At 37.9% G+C, this 16,789-nt stretch overlaps 1 long non-coding RNA gene across 1 annotated transcript in view; it reads right to left on the bottom strand.

Moving 5' to 3' along the window:
* LOC149158388 (uncharacterized) overlaps positions 1-15,901 on the bottom strand; it is a 77,686-nt gene extending 61,785 nt beyond the window's left edge. The window contains exon 1 of the long non-coding RNA XR_016262035.1: positions 15,837-15,901. This is a non-coding gene — a long non-coding RNA (uncharacterized LOC149158388). The remainder of the gene's footprint in view (positions 1-15,836) is intronic.
* Between the last annotated feature and the right edge of the window lie 888 nt (positions 15,902-16,789).

Here is a 16,789-nt window from a genome sequence, read left to right as displayed (position 1 = left end):
CAGTGATAGATTGTGACCAATAAACCATATGCATATGCCATGCATGCCAAAACTAGTGAGGAAACATACATGCAACTTGGTACCTGCAAGTAAAATCTGTTGTAGCTGCCGATCTCGATGTCCTCTTCTGATTTCCTTCTCTTCCTTTGCCTTCTTGCTCCAAAAATACAATTATGCCACACCCTCCAAGAGTGCTCCAAGAAAACTCTAAGTGTCCAAGAGTGAGAGAGAGAGAGAATAATGAGAGAGCTCCAAAACTAAACTGACAAAAGGTTACCCACTGATTCTCAAAAGGATTTTTATCAATGAGGCTTCTATTTTCTTCATTTTCCATTATTTTCCTTCATTTTCCTCCTCACATGAAACATGTGACCTCTCACCTCCCTTTTCTCCTAATTTCCATTATTTTCATAAACAAATGTGCCAAAAATGCAAATTTTCCTTTGCCAATTTCCTTAGCCATATTAACTGAAAATGAACACTCACACTAGGATGTCTTGCCCAAAATTCAACTTGGAATAAGTGTCTCATCAATCATGGTTATTATTTTTCCTTTTATTAACTTTTATTACATGGAATTTTCAGCAGGGCTGTTACATAGTTACTTAAAGATATATTGGAAAAATTAAAAGAAGATCAACATGATTAGAAGTAATTATTGATTATTAGAAATATTGTGCTTGTATCTATTGTTCTAGAAAAATCAACATGGTATCAAATCTTTGGTGAAGAAGGGAACACTGAGATCACTCTTAAAGAAACCCTAGATTGAGATCACTATTTAGTTGAGTCCTTGTTGATATATACGTCCATGGATTATTATATGAAATCAGAGAATAATTTAGAAGGATCCTCAATTTTCAGAGCTTGGAAAACTAGGATTGATCTTATTCTTGCAAGGAACATAATTTTGGATATTGTGACAGGGAAGGTCATAAAACCAACAAATGTTGTAGGAAAAGAAAAGTTCAAGGAGGATGACTTCAATTCCATGAGCCTTATTGTGGGTTCCATTAGAGATCATATGATCCCCTATATTTAAAAGCTTGATACGTCCAAGAAGATGCATGATGCCTTAACTAATCTATTTACTGTCAAAAACATTGGTCAAGGTATGAGCTTGAAGAATGAGCTTCGTGATATAAGGATGACAAGTGATGAAGCCGTGTATTCATATTTTGTAAGAATATCTTAAATAAAGACCAAATTCAAGCAATTGATGAAACTGTTTCTAAGAAGGAACTTGTGACTACAACACTCAATGGACTACCTAGATCATGGGATGTATTTGCAACATGAATAAGTGGCATGATAGAAGTTCCTTGATTTGAATAATTATGGACCTCTTGTAATCAAGAAGAATCAAGGCTTATATCAATATATATGAAGGAAGACGCTTCTCAAGCATTTGCTGCTCGTTTCAAGAAGAAGAAAGGAGGAAAAAAGAAGCTTGGTTTCCAAAATAAAAAACCGAAAGGAAGACCCTCTCCACAAGGAAGGAAGGATATGTTGAAGATTCAATGTTATCGTTGTCACATATTTGGTCACTATAATAACCAATGTCCTAAAGGAGAGTGATAGAAAGATAAAATGAAACCAACATGCTTCTGCAACTGAAATTGATAATGAACACCTAAAGAAGTCTAGAGGTGATAAATATTTCTTTTACTTTTATGCTATAATACGTTTTATTGTATATGACGCTGATATGTGGCTTATGGATAGTGGATCTTCAAGAAATATGGTAGGAGATCATTTAAATATCACTAGAATCATGAAAAGAAGACTATATCGAAGGGTAGAGCTTGGATACAACCACAACTGTGAAATCAAAGGAGTTGGAGAGACATCCTTTGAGCTAGAATCTAGTAACAATTTCCATCTCAACAATGTTCTATATGTGCCAGGTTTGAAAAAGATCTTAGTCTCTATTTCATGTTTGGAGGATAAAGAGGATAGAGTAGCATTTGTGAATGGAAAATTACTTGCATTTCCTAAGGTATCTAGTATAGATGATGCTAGAATTATTGGAATTCGTGAAGGAAGAGTGTATAGGCTCGTGGGTCAACCATCTCAAGCTATACTACATGTTGAAATTAATCCATGTGAAATATGTCATAGGAGATATGATCACGTTCATTATAGAGCATTGCCTAAGTTGAATCAAATAGTCTTAGGAGTTATTGAATTGCAGATATATCATAAAGGTGTATGTAAAGGTTGTGCACTTGGAAATAATATTTAAAATACATTTCCAAGTAGTGACAATAGATCTAAAGAAGTTTTGGATTTGATGCATTTTGATGTATGTGGTCTTATGCCTATGAGATCACTTAGAGGTTCATTATATTATGTGATATTGATGAATTATCTCGTAATATGTGGATCTATCTCATGAAGATCAAGGATGAAGTCTTCATCAAGTTTCAAGAATTCAAAGCTTAAGTGGAAAACTTGACTGTTAAGAAGATCGAGATTTTGAGATCTGACAATGGAGGATAATACACCTCGAAAGAACTTGTTTCTTTCTACAAGAAAGCTGGGATTAAGAGGGAGTTGATTGTTCCCTATAATCCTCAACGTAATGACGTGGAAGAAAGAAAGAATAGGTCTATTGAAGAATCTATCAAGGCTATGATGCATGATCAAGAACTTCCAATGTTCTTATGGGGGGGAATCATCCTTAACAGTTATATACATTCTGAATAGAAGCCCTCATCAAATTTTGGAAGACATGACTCCTAAAGAAGCATTCACTAAATGAAAGCGAGATGTTCGGCATACAAGAATCTTTGGTTTCCCTATTTACATCCATGTTCCTAAGTATAAAAGGAAGAAGCTAGAACCTTCAAGAAAGAAAGGACTATCTATCGATTACAATGAATCATTAAAGGCATACAAAATCTACATTCCAGAGCAACGATGGATTGAAGTTAGCCGAGAAGTCACCTTTGATGAGAAGGTTGTGTATTGGAAGTCTAAAGAAGTTTCCATGGACTCCCAAAATGAAGTAAAGCATGAGGCTTCTAAGGAAAAATGTTCAAGTTCTACAGAATGTCCTAAAGAGACAGACGGGCCTTGTGGACCAGTAGAACTAGTTATTGTTCCTTAAATAAGAATGAGACCATCATGGCTTAGATATACCTTGGAAGAATTAGAAGGACATGCAAATCCAGATGGGACATCTAGAGAGAGTAAGAAACCTAAAAGGTTTTCTAGTTATGTAAATCTTATAACTAACATTATTGATCCAAAATCTTCAAAGCATGAAGAAGCAGTTAGACAAGAAGTGTGGAAGGGGTCCATTGATGAAGAATACTAATCCGTCATGAAGAATGATGTCTAAGGGATTGTGCCAAGACCTGAAGGGAAGTCAGTGGTGACTTCCAAGTGGATATACAATATCAAGCATGCTGCATATGGAAATATTGGCAAATACAAGACACAATTAGTGGCTAGAGGGTTCCCCCAGTAAACGAGAGAAGAATGTGATGAGAACTTTGCTCCAATATCCAGGTACACCTCCAATAGATCCATTATTTTTGTTGCTACTTTTTTGGGATGGAATTTACATCAGATGAATGTAAATATTAATTTTCTCAATGGTTTAATTGAAGAAGAGGTGTACATAGAGAAACCTAAAGGTTTTTGAGGTGCATGGGAAGGAATCTCACATTTGCAGATTAAATAAGGCCTTCTATGGACTCAAACAAGCTCCAAGATCTTGGTATGCTTGAATTGATAACTACCCAATGAGACTTGGATTTACTAAGAGTGATGTTGATCCAAAGCTATACTTCAAGCTTGTGAAGAATGCACCTATGATTTTATTGCTATATTGTTTGTGACAAGTGTTGAGTCTCTCATCATTCAGTCTAAGAAGCAGTTGGATTTTGAGTTTGATATGAAGGATATTAGCTTAATGCATTATTATCTAGGGCTAGAAGTATGTTATAAGCCTGACGAAGTCTTCCTTGGTCAAGGAAAGTATGTTATTGAGATCCTTGAGATATTTGGCATGATGGATTGTAAATCCATGACAACTCACATGGTAACTAACTTAAAGAATTTGAGAGGCTCTAAGTACAACTTGGTAGATCCATCTATGTATGGACGATTAATTGGATCGTTGATGTATTTGGTTAACATTAGGCTAAACATTTTATTTGTAGTGAACTTGTTGAGCCAGTTCCAGGTGGAACCAAGACATGATCATTGGATTGCAAGAAATGTATTTTGATATATCTAAGTTAATGTGGACTATGGTTTGATATATGTCTCAAATAGTGATGTACAACTGCATGGTTATACAAATTCTAATTGGGAAGGGAGTGCAGATGTCAGGAGGAGTACTTCAAGAGTATGCTTCAGTTTGGGCTCTGATATGATTTCTTGGATGAGCAAGAAGCAAAGATATATCACACTTAGAATTGTAGGAGCATAGTACATCGCAACCAATGAAGCATGTATTGAATCAGTGTGGCTTCATAAGTTGTTTGCAGGACTATTCGACTAGGATCTGGAATTGACATTGATATATTGTGAGAATAAAAGCTGTGTGAAGGTTTCAAAGAATTCTATGTTCCATGACAAGTTGAATCATATTGAAATCAAGAACCATTACATCCATGACATGGTGTAGAGGAGAGTAGTAAGGCTTGAGTACATCTCCACTGGTGAGTAAGCAATTGATATTTTGATGAAACCATTGTCTAGAGAGAAGTTTGTTTACTTTAGGTAAAAGCTAGGGCTTGTGGAGATTACCCCTCTCGTTGAAGGTAATGTTGATTTGATAGAATCAGATATAAACATTATTCCTATGTTAGACATGACTAGATTAGGGAGAATGGTCCAACAAAGGACAATCATTCTTCTTGTATCAAGGGTGAAAACATGAAAATGGGAATCAATTTTTGGTATGGAAGAATAAATCACATTGTTTTTATGAGTTTCTCAGTTGAGAAAAAAAGTCAACAAATTTTCTCGTTCAAGAGTTGAAAAATTTCTTGGATTAAAGTCTTACAATGTTTCTTTTGAGAGTTTGGTCGTGTTAAATCCAAGGTTAAATACTCTCGGACGAGAGTTTGAAAAGTTTTTGACCGAGAAGTTTGGGAAAATTTTTGCTTGGACACAAACTTTCGATCAAGCGTTTAGATTGTATTTAAAACTCTTGACCAAGAGTTTAGATTCCATTTAAAAGTCTCATATGAGAGTTTAGATTCCATTTAAAACTCTTGTATGAGAGTTTATATTCTATTCAAAACTCTCATATACGATTTTAGATCTATTTTAAACTCTCGGCCTAGAGTTTAGATTCTCGTATGAGAGTTTACATTCCATTCAAAATTATCATATAAGAGTTTAGATTCTCATCTAAGAGTTTATATTCTTGTATTAGAGTTTCGATTCCATTTAAAACTCGTATGAGAGTTTAGATTCTATATAAAACTCTCGATCGAGACTTTAGATTCCACTTTAAACTCTCGACTGAGAATCTAGATTTTAATTAAAACTAGAAGTATGTTGACCATATTAGGAAGAATGGTCCTTGAGGCATAGAATTACTTAGTTGAGTGGGTTCCTTTCAACATTAGGCTCAATTTACTCTCCAGATAGGTTGAGTGAGCCCATTTAGCATAATGGCCCAAAATTACTTAGGTAGAGTATGGCATTTGGACTTGGAACAATATTACTCAAATGAATTGAGTTTGTTCCTAGGGTTTCACCACGAGTCATAGTTGTTGACCAAGATGATGGTGAAATAGGACTAGTCAATAACCATGGGCCAATAACCATGGGTTAGAGGCATCGACCAAAAGCATGGTGACTAATTGATGCTAAAGATGCACTGGGTGTCATAATTGGTGACCATGTTATGGTAACTTGATGATGCTTATGTAAGAGATGCTAACAAGATGATGAAGATGTTAGAGATTTTAACGAGATGATGACTACATTTTTTTATAACCTTTTCATAGAGAAATTTGTCAACTTGAGAACACCTTTGACAATCATTAGTAATACCTCCTTAGTTAAGAGGGAGTGTTGAATTTTGTAACTATGGTCGATTTTCATAATGTATATTTTGGACCTTGATGTATTTATATTGATTATTTTCAAGCATGTTCTTCATGCCAAGTCAAAAGAAAAACTAATTTTTTGAGTCATGTCCTTTTCAACTTTTAAAAGAAGAAAATTTAAAATTTTGAATTTGAAGTTTTTGCCTCCAAGTTTTTCATTCGTCCTCCCTCCAATTCAAGTCGTCCTAGGAAACATAACACCCATTCGACCTAGCTAGTTCACTATATAAAGGCAACTCAACCTCCCTCTCAACAATTCACATCTCTCTCATCAAGTATCTTCTGGGAAAGAAAGCAAAGGACAAGAAGGATAAGGAGGAGGAAAAAAGGACAAAATTCGTCTCTCTCTCTTTCTCTAACAAGCTCACATGTGTGACAAGACTCTCTCTCTCACAGTTCACATATTTTCTGGGCAGTTTCTATTACAGGGGTTGAAATTTTTTGGGCAACTACAGGGACCAAAATTCTGGGTAGAACAAGGAGGTCGAAATTCGACCTAGGGCAGATTAGAAGGAAATGTTTCTGGACCAGAGTGGAAGGCTTGACTTGGAGGGTTTGATTAGGTTTGACCATAGATTTGTTGAAGGTCAGTTTGACCTAGTTGATGACTAGAAGGTCTAGGTGTGTCTCTTGTTGAACAAAAGAATTTCTCTATTGAAAAGGTTGTTGGGTTTTTCCCCTTAGTGGGTTTTCCCAGGGTAAATCTCATTCTCTATTTGTGCATTGTGATCTCTACTGTTATGTTATTATTGTATGGTTGAATTTCTGAAGTATAATTTCTTAATGGTATCCCAGAAAAATTAAAAGAAGATCAACATCATTAAAAGTAATTATCAACTTTCAAAAATATTGTGCTTGTATCTATTGTACTAGAAAAATCAACACTACATTTTTAAATCTAAACTTTTTCCCTGTAGTATCTTGGTATATCTTCTCTAAAATATCATAAATCCTACTGAATTCCCACGTGCTTAAGAAAAACTATGATAACTTTATCCACACTTTCTGATTTTGATTCCTTTTAGGAGAGTGAATTTGTATAGTTTTTCACAAGTTCACTTTTGCAAATATGATTTTAAGATTTAGTACAAAAGAATAATGGCCCATTGTATTTCTAATCCCTCATGGGAATCGATTTGGATCTTACTGGCTTCAGATATGATAATTTTACAAAAAATACATGTTTTATACTAGTTTTCGGACTAGTTGAGAACCCTGACTTATACACTTTGTCAACTAAAAATTATAACAAGCTAGAATAGGAAATTTTGCTACAATGTCCTTAGATATGTTTTCTCAATATATAGAAAATACTTTAAAAAATGAGATGATCTTTAAAACTAGTGTCCTTGGTATATATAGGAGACAAAAGGTACAATTATAATTAAGAGGTCAAACCAACTATTAAAAATTCTAGCCAATAAATAAAGACAACACAAGTATATGTAAATCTAATACCTTAATATTTAGGTATTAAAAGTGTTTGTAAAGCATGCGCACATTCTATAATGTGTCTGGGTTATTTCAAATTCCATTATTTTTCTATAATAAAGTTTTTCTATTGATCAATATTCACTCAAATGGTTGCTTCAAATTTCCCTTTTAAGGTTAAAAAAACATCATAACCCTCACCTTTTTGTTAGTAATATTAGAAAATTGCAAAATTATCACTAGTCTTTGCTTAACAAAATCATCATGTATGTTATATTTTGTAAAAAATAACAATATCCATATAAATTAAATGGATGGAAACATCTAAAGTCATCAATCCATGATAAGCATCAAAACAATTATGATACATTCGACATTGTTAAAACAACAAAAGAAAAAGGATAAAAATTAACGAAATTATAACTTTATTTAAATTATTATTATTATTATTAATTATAAAAAGAAATATATAAATTAAATAATTCTACATTTAACAAAATCCATGTAAGAAGATTCTTAACTATGGAGGTTCACCCTCACTTATGACCTCGAGATTCTGGGAAAGGGGGGAGTCTACTCCTTGAGCCAAGATTATAGCAGGGCATATAATCAATGAAATTTGAACAAAAATTTAGGATTAAACCATATATCACTGTATAATACAATGACTTATTACCCGTCACTTTACCATAGATATTCTTAATCTTAAATGGGCTTTGTTATAATACAATGACTTATAAATACTACATGCCCGAAAAACCATAACTCATTTTATATAACATTTTTTTAATTAATCAATTTAATTAAAAACACCATAACTACTTTGAAGATAAATCTTAATCTTTAATTTATATATACTCTTAGTAATATCATAAAATATTCTATTCACCTAATAATTTTTCATAATTAAATTAAAATTCTGAAAACTCTATTCCAAAATAAACACATATTAACATAATTATAAAAATAATTTTTTTTTTTTTTTTTTCATTTAACTAAAAACAATAAAATATTACCATACCAGTGAAACTAAATTCTTTCCATATAAAAGCAAAATATCTTATATATATTATTAAAACTAAAAAATAATTATAAAATATCTAAATCAATATATTCTTATTCACCCACTATATATATCACTTGCACTCGCCCATAAACCATTAAAGTGGCAACTATCCTAAGTAAAGACGGAATCACTAATATTTTGTCAATAATAAAATAATATATTAATATTATAAAATGGGATTTTCACATAGCCATTTAAATGTTTATAAAAGAAATATATTTGATAATTTTTTTTGGGTTTTCATTTTATATTAAAAATGGTTGCAAAATATTTAAATCTACTTAGTAATTTCTTTCATATTTGCATTCTCTCACCAACTAACTAACTAAATAAATATATTATATATATTTATTTTTGCACTCTCCCATAAACCATTAAACTTGCAACAGGCATTGAATTTTTTTTTGTAGAGCACCAACAAAATCCAAAATGTATCATGACTTCTTAAAATAAATTCTAATGACAGACGACACAACAACCTTTATAGTTCATCCTAGCCAAATAATTTCTAATGACAGACAACACCACAACCTTCATAGTTCATCCTAGCCAAATAACAACCTTAATAAGACGTTCCATGCAGTGAATCCTATCCCATTAACTAGTTTCACACTCTCTCAATTCTGATGTTAACAGTTAAACTACTTGACTCTGGCCTAACCTAATGCATGTCCTAGCTGATGCTCTGTTTATTTTCATGGACATCAGTCTACATTTCCACGTTCTGTTGGATTGTTAGAATTTGTTTGGTCTCCATTGCTTTTCTCTTTCTATCCAATTTCTAGATCAAGTCGGTCCAGTGTTCTCTTGTCTTCAAGGCCTGGTAGCTTCCGATACATACAAAATAGCACAATATGACCCATTCCCAATGGTACACCAACCATGTTTGGAGACTGCATTGACCACAACGCAGTATGAAACGTAGTTTTTATACATATTTTTAGTTACGATTCCTTGAAAAACATAACAAACATATAGAAAAAGGCTGTGGTATTTTTTTTTCAGAGAGAAAATCGACATGATATTATATTAAGGAGATATAATAGGCATAATACAATTATCAGACCATATGATCTAACCAAAAAGCATAGGCCAGAAATAGACAGATGCTGAGCAGATATGGGAAGATACATGCCAGATGAGCAGATAAATACACCGAAGAGACATAACAGTCCATCATAACAGTCCCTCATAAGAGGTCCATGGAAAAGCATCAGAATCAAAACGAGCAGATCGTATATACAGAAGACCCATAACAGCCAAATCAAAAAGAGATCCCTGAAGGACGGCAGCATATAACCATCAGAATCAAAACTGTTCAGACAAAGCAGAAATAAGGATCGGAATGGAGGAAATGGGAGTCTTTGAATCCTGAAAAATGCGCGCGTTCCGCCATTTCCATAAGAGCCAGCACGTGTAGATGAAAAGCGATCTCCATTCTGATCGTTGAACGGACCACCATCTGAAACCATCCTGGACAGAAGCGAACACCTGGTAAGGAAAACCAAAAGAAAGGGAAAGATCATACCAGACTTGGGATGATGCCGAACATTGGAAGAACATATGGAGATTTGTTTCAGATGCCTGGCAGCACATGGTGCATCTACCGGGCCCCATCCATCCCTTTCTCTGAAGAACTTCCCAAGACAGGTTCCTGTTAGAGAAAACCAACCATGAAAATAAAATCGCCTTTAGCTGACAGGAAGATTTCCAGAAAATGGAGGGGAAGGATGGGCCGGGAAGCGGCGGAAGAAGGGATGAGGCAGCCGTGTATAAGTCCTTGACCCTTGCAGTCTGTTTGAAGAGCCCCATCGACCATACTAACTCATCAATTGAGCCTGTTTGAGTGATGCCTTTCCCATCAAAACAATTTACAGCCAAATCCCATGTCGGCCGCAGATGAGGGGGCAAACCAAGTTCATCGCTATCCTTCCAAATTGGCGCAGAAGACGACCATGTACTGATCAGTTTATTCCAAGTGAAGATCCCTTTGGTGTGAAAATAAGCTATGAGGTCAGGAGACAGCGAGGATTCCAGCCCATAAATGGTAGAGTCAATACCGAGAAGAACGTTGGAACCAGAGGAGAAGCGCCATTTTAAGAAGCCTAGAAAGAGCGCCTGTACCTTTTTGAGGCTGAGCCAGATGGCAGAACCCCTCTCCGAACCCAGGGAATTCCTCCTATACCAGTGAACCATCGGTTTTCCCTTCAGATATTTATGTTTAATAATAGAGCTCCAAATGCCATCTCCGTAGATGCCTCTGTGCAGAGACTTGCATAGGAGGGCCAAGCCGAAAGACCGCATGTGAAGAAGGCCCCAACCGCCTTCCCTCTTCGGACGAGAGATGGCGTCCATTTTGACCAGATGAATCTTAGCTTGATGCGTTCTTCCGCCCCATAGAAAATTAGCAGTCAAAGAAACTATCTTTTTAATGATGGAAGCCGGAAGAAAATAAAGATGAGCCCAGTAAACGACAAGGTGGGAAAGGACCGATTGGACCAGTATTAGTCTGCCTCCCAGGGAGAGAAAGCGCATCTCCCACTTTGAGATTTTGCTATAGAACCGATCAATTAACCAAAGCCAGTCCGATTTGCGATTCCCTTTTGGTTTGAGGGGAAAGCCCAAATATTTAAATCCTTCGTTTATAGGTGCCAGATTAATACCAAAAACCTCAGCAATCCATTGAACTAGCGCCTGGTTAGTGCAATTGTGATAGAGCATGGATTTGATTTTATTTATGACCAGTCCCGTAGCAGATTGAAACTTGAGAAAGATCTCATTAAGACAGAGCCAGGTAGATTTATGAAGCATGGCGCAGATAAGAATGTCGTCCACAAAGAGGTTGTGGGAAAGAAATGTCTTCTTACAGATCTTGATCGGAAGACAACGCCGGTCAGCAACCGCTTTATTAATCCGAGTGCTAAGAGAGTTCATGACAAGGATAAAGAGCAGGGGAGAGAGGGGACAGCCCTGCCGCAACCCTCTTTCAGCCTGAAAGAAGGATGATGGGATGCCGTTGATGATAACAGAGTATGAGACGTTTTCGACACATGCCATCACCCAATTGATTCCCTGTGCCCTCAGACCAATTTTTGCAAGGAGAATTCTGAGAAATCCCCAATCAACACAGTCGTAAGCCTTTTCCAGATCTATCTTTAGGATAGCAGCATCAGTGTTTTTGGTTAGGACTGAAAATAAACACTCCTGTGTCGTGGCGACTGCATCAAGAATATTCCTACCTGATAAAAAGGCATGTTGGTCCCTGGAGATGTAGGCACTGAGAACAGGTTTCATTCTCTCAGCAATAATTTTTGATATGACTTTGAAAAGGATGTTACATAATGCAATGGGCCTGAAGTCTGCCAATGATTCCGATCGCTCCTTTTTGGGAATTAATGCAATGAAGGTGGCAGTGAGAGCACTGTTTATGTTGCCTGACAGCCGAGTGGCATCCACCATCCCCAGCAAATCTTCTTTAAACATATCATAAAAGTGCAAGAAGAACTCGATCGGCCAGCCATCTGGTCCAGGACATTTGTCCTTTTTGAACTTCTTGATAGCTTTCTGTAGTTCCTCTTCCGAAACGGGCTTGAAAAACTCCGAGTTCGCATCATCATCAAACATGACTGGCACTTGTTCAACCACCCAAAAGACATCAGATATGTCATTCATCCGCCGCTGATATTGTTTTTGAAAAAACCTTGAAGCTTCCATCGATATGTCCTGCTGAGAAAAGAAATAGCCCCCATTTCCATCTTCGATCCTCCAAATGGCATTTTTACTTCTCCTTGAATTTGCGAAATGGTGGAAAAATTTTGTATTTCGGTCGCCTTCTTTGAGCCAGAGTGCTCTACTTTTGAGTCGCCAGGTTGACTCCTCCTTTTGCAGTATCTCCTGTTTCCTCTTTTCCAAAGATCTGAAATGGATTTTTTGTTCAAAAGACAGGCTGTCGAAATTAATAGTATCAGAGAAGATACTAAGTTCCTTTTTAATGTCCTCCAGTTCCTGTTTATCCTTCTTCTTTTGTCTGATAGACCAGTCCTTGGCCACCTCCCTCAATGATTGGATCTTTTCACGAAAAGAGGAAAGAAAAATCGTCTGAGACTGCTTTAATTCCTGCCATTTTTTTGAAATGGCTTCATTAAAAGATTTGTCAGTCAGATAGGTCCTGTTGAACTTAAAAGAGTAGCCCAGCGTATATTGAGATTCCTGCCAATCAAGAAATATGGGACGGTGATCCGATGTGTGATCCATACCAGTTCTGGCCACTGGCATACCCCAATCCGCAATAACTCTGGCATTTAAAATAAAGCGATCAAGTCGCTTAGCAATAAAAGCCGAACCAGATCTGTTGTTGTCCCAGGTTGGGGATAATTTACGAGGGACAACATCAACCAGATCCCTGTGCAAGAATTCCGAGCGGAGCCTGTCAGCAATGGGATCATTCTTCCTGCAGTTGCCCCAGCATTCATTTGAATTTAGAGTGGCATTGAGGTCCCCCGCGATCAGCAACGATTGGATATCTAGAATTTCGGAGGCAAACAACGCATCCCAGAAGGAGGATCGATTTCTGTATGGCGCATATATGTTCAAGATGTTTAGGAGCTTTGACTGTCCTCTGATATGAGCTGTGATTAATATTCCTGCACAACACTTGAAAGCTTTAGCTTTGACCCAAGTCGGATCCCACATCACAACCAGACCACCCGACAAACCTTCAGCATCGGACGCCACCATATGCCAGGACGGAAACATCCTGCGAAAAAAGGCGAGGGATACTTTGCTAGAGTGCATTGTTTCCTGAATGAAGATGATATGAGAATGGGCTGCTGCAAAAATCTCCTTAAGCGCCAAAAATTTGGGGAGGGCGCCCAATCCCCTGATGTTTAAAGAGGTCAGGAACGTCATTTAGAAGATTGACCAGCCATACATGCTCTAAGCGGCTGGGGATCAGGAGAGACTGTGACTGGAACCTCGACAAGGGAAAGATTTGTGATGCCGTAGTCAGAAGCAATGGTTCGACCTCTGAAGTGACGGCTACCACCTTTGTGCTTTTTCCGGACGGTAATGTTTTTTGCAGAATTGGGACTGATGGATGGAAAAGAAGGCTTGTGGATGGTTAAAGGTTCCAGAACTGGAGGGTTCTTCTGTAGAAGGATGTCGATATCACTGTCATATTTATTGGCCGGTGATTCCGACTGGGATAAATTAGTCGACGGGGATGGTAATGGCTGCTTACCTTTAGATATGACTGCAGAGGGTGACACCGGAGAGAGCGACGACGAGCTAAGAATAATGGGATGAGAACCCACCACGAATTCACCCTTATTCATGGGAGAAGGAGAGGGCACCGGGTTATCCACTGGGGGCTCGGGAATATAGGGGCAGCGAAGGTCCGGCGAGGGCGAGGCCTCGGGCCGCTCCTGCGAATAGAGCTGAGGAGATGAAGAGACTTTTTCTTTTGGAGGAGCATGGTCATGGATACCTGTATCTTCAGACATAGAGTCCGCACCCATTAATCTGCCTCTATGAAGTGGACGCCGTTTAGACTTACGATTAAACCTGAGGCTGCAGTTTTTGATAAGGTGACCAGTGCGGTGGCATTGAGAACAGCGAAAGGGTATGCCCCAGAAGTCGAGTCTTTGACAAATTGAAGTCCCTTCCCATGTTATCACTATATGATCCGGATAGCCACCTTTGAAAGGCTTCTCAATCAATATCCAGGCAATCCTCTTGTCTTTTTCCCCCCTGACCCAAGGATCGACGTAAATGAATTTACCAACAGCATTGCCAATCTCCATGAGGGTTTCAACAGACCATAATTCCAGTGGCAGATTGGGGAGCTTGACCCAAATCATGGAGTTCGATGGCGTGTTTTTAAGAGGGTCGAAACCCACGTACCATCGGGACAATGACAAAAAACTCCTGCCAAACACCCAAGGCTTATTTAGAATCATTTCAAGATCCTCAGGGTTTAGAAAGTGGAATGAAAACCAGTCTTTCATAAGCCGAGAAATGACTGGAGAGTATCCAATCAAAGAAGTCCACTTCGATGACAGCCAGGATCTCATTTCATCCTCTGACATTTGTGGAAAATGCCATTTACCGACGAGAGCGAGCTTTTGTAGGCTGTCAATGCGGTCCACCAAAATAGCACTGGAGACAGAGACCGCCTTTGGAGGAGGGACAGTTTTAACCGGGTGCCAGGTTTTTTTAGGTCGCTCTACCTTATCCCGATCACAGCTAAATTTGGGGGGGGCCATATCTTTTTTGTTCAAATCAGGGAAGGAGAAAGCCTGTGAGGGAGACGGAAGCATCTCTTCCACCGTGGCATGCCAGGTGGTGTCTTGGATGGCAGCTTCACGTGCCCTTTCCGCCTCTATGGCAGCTCTAAAGAGGGCCTGAGTGGACGGTGAGTCACTGTCAGCCGACATTCTGTGCAGATAGAATGTTCAGGAGGATCTGAGGATGAAGGACTGCACGGGGATGAGTGAGAAGATAGTCATAAAGTGATCAGATCGCAAATGGAGCCTGGATGATGAGATCCCTAGAGAGAAAAAAACTAGGAAAAGTACAGAAGTGTGGGGATCCTTGGATTTTGTCAGAAGGGCTAGATATGGAACTTAATGGTACCAGCAGAGGAGTGGTACTGTAACCATCAGAAAGGAAGCTGGTAGGACTGATGATTACGTTCTAGTGTCATGTAGAATTTAATTTGCAAGGCAGAGATTGACCAGAACTCCACCGCCAAATGACAATTTGAAATGAAAAAGGAGCTTTAGACAGCCATCATATTAATGAAGCTGCACAGACGCCGGAAAAAGATTTGAATTGTGGAAACCGGCCTATAACCGATGAGAAAAAACGGCAATCCTCATCCGTTGAATGCCTTGAGAGCCCAGGGGAGTCGAAACCGGGCAAAAGACCAGGGAAATTTCATCTGTCTATGCTACTGGTTCGTTATGGCAATCTATACAACAACAGTATATGTGAAAGACACACCACCATCTTCCTATGCGGCACCTTATATCAGAGCATGGACTGTATATAAATATTGATGCCTTAATCTTATTTAAAATCGCTTTCAACATGATATAACACGAAATATAGCGAATACTAGAGAGCAGTGAAACAAAAACTAAACAGTGGCTAAACCAGAAAAATAAAACATTGTCCAGTAACAATTCTATCGAAAGTTCTAATATTATCGTAAGGAGCCTAATAAAAGGAAAAACCAGCAGGGTGAGCAGGGAACAGACCTGTTAGAGGAGTCCGTAGCGCATCCTGAAACTGAGGAGCCATGTCAAGGAGCCAAAGCGTAATAAAACAACTGAGAATAACGAAGAAGGATTGGAAGTGAAATTCTGATACCGTGCCTCTGGCCGGGCCGGCCAGAGAGGAGAAAAGGAAGGAAATCGAAAGGGAATGAGATATATAGTTGCTGTAGAGAAGGCTAGTGACGATGAAGAGACCAGGTGTTTCCCTGCATGGCCTGGCACCTGTATGCTGATCCCATGTAGCGTGTCCGGCACGAGAAAATGGTAGCCATGCACCCGAGCTGATGGCCTTCGCTGGTTGGGTGATGACTGGAGCAGTAAAAAGACAAGAGCTTATTGGATGAGTGTTGTGGAAGACAGCTGCTGGCAGGCTATGGCACTGTGTTCATGGCATGCCCTGTCCCGACGCACTCCGGAGCTCCTCCAACCTCTCCCAAAAAGGCTGTGGTATAGGTATTGATGTTACCGCCAACATGAGGTTTTGGTCGATAAGGAAATATGTCATCCATAAACAGCCGTTAATAAATGCGAAAAGGCAGAAATAGAAGGGCATAAACTCCACACTCTTAGTCCGTATCACCAATTTCTGTCCACGTTAAAAAATAGAGTATTAGTAAAGGCTTATTTGATTCAAATATCATGATTTTTTTTATATGGTAGATTTTGACATAATCTGAAAATTTGATGAAAAGAAGTATCAGAAATTAACTGGTCCACTCTGCTCTCTTGTTCCAAAATATTCTAAAATTTATAATTGAAATCAGGTTAAGTATTTTTAGGTGGATTATAAATTTAAGAAATCAACAATTGGCCTATCGATTCCAAAATATTCATAAAATCTGCCATGAACTTAGTAAATATCACAACCCATCAAATATTTACTAACTCATAAAATATACCTACACTGATGGAAAGTGGCGAAGCATACATAATCA

Source organism: Pinus tabuliformis, chromosome 5_2 (genome assembly GCF_031772625.1).
Source record: "Pinus tabuliformis cultivar Carrire ecotype Pingquan chromosome 5_2, CPIR1, whole genome shotgun sequence".
In the NCBI taxonomy this organism is placed as follows: Eukaryota; Viridiplantae; Streptophyta; class Pinopsida; order Pinales; family Pinaceae; genus Pinus; species Pinus tabuliformis.
This window is presented reverse-complemented; position numbering and strand designations above follow the sequence as displayed.